The 943-nt window shown below is 38.3% G+C and overlaps 1 long non-coding RNA gene across 1 annotated transcript in view; it reads left to right on the top strand.

Annotated features, from left to right (window-relative positions):
- Positions 1-15: 15 nt before the first annotated feature.
- The window catches only part of LOC106943101 (uncharacterized), a 5,211-nt gene continuing 4,283 nt past the window's right edge, over positions 16-943 (top strand). The window contains exon 1 of the long non-coding RNA XR_001423818.1: positions 16-106. This is a non-coding gene — a long non-coding RNA (uncharacterized LOC106943101). The remainder of the gene's footprint in view (positions 107-943) is intronic.

Below are 943 nucleotides of genomic sequence, written 5' to 3'. Positions count from 1 at the left end.
TTTCTGCTCATTCGCAGCTCTACATTCAAAATTCAGCCTTCTTAGATGTTGGACAGCTCCGAAATGCTTTCAAGCAGTAGATCTGGCTGTTTCAAACTGGTATCAGGTCTTAATCTTATGTTTTAAAAGAGTAGAATGCGAGAGGCCAAAAAGGCTTTTCCTCAGTGAAAGAAGTGAAAAATTGACTTTCTGCTCATTCACAGCTCTACATTCAAAATCCAGCCTTATTAGATGTTGGACAGCTCCGAAATGCTGAGAAGCACTAGATATGGCTGTTTCAAGCTTAATCTTATTGTTTCAAGAGAGTAGAAGCCGAGAGGCCAAAAAAGCTTTATCTCAGCGAAAGAAGTGAAAAATGGACTTTTTGCTCATTCGCAGCTCAACATTCAAAATTCAGCCTTCTTAGATGTTGGACAGCTCCTAAATGCTTTCAAGCCGTAGATCTGGCTGTTTCAAGCTGGAATCAGGTCTTAATCTTATGTTTTAAAAGAGTAAAAGGCGAGAGGCCAACAACAATTTATCTCAGCGAAAGAAGNAATCCTTAAGTTTAAATTGAGTTGAAGCTGAAAGGTCAAAATCGCTTTATCTCAGCGAAAGAAGTGAAAAATGGACATCTTGGGTTTAAGGTGCTCAACATTTAATTTTCAGCTTTATTAGATGTTGGATAGCTCCAAAATGTTGAGAATCAGTAGATCTGGCTGTTTCAAACTGGTATCAGGTCTTAATCTTATGTTTTAAAAGAGTAAAAGGCGAGAGGCCAAAAACAATTTATCTCAGCGAAAGAAGTGAAAAATGGACTGTCTGCACATTCGTAGCTGTACATTCAATTTTCAGAAATAGTAGATGTTGGACAGCTCCGAAATGCTGAGAAGCACTAGATATGGCTGTTTCAAGCTTAATCTTATTGTTTCAAGAGAGTAGAAGCCGAGAGGCCAAAAAAGCT

Source organism: Poecilia latipinna, unplaced genomic scaffold (assembly GCF_001443285.1).
Source record: "Poecilia latipinna isolate Pla-1442-1.1 unplaced genomic scaffold, P_latipinna-1.0 Scaffold4874, whole genome shotgun sequence".
Taxonomy (NCBI): Eukaryota; Metazoa; Chordata; class Actinopteri; order Cyprinodontiformes; family Poeciliidae; genus Poecilia; species Poecilia latipinna.
Note: the sequence above shows the minus strand (reverse complement) of the source record. Positions and strands in the feature narration are given on the sequence as shown.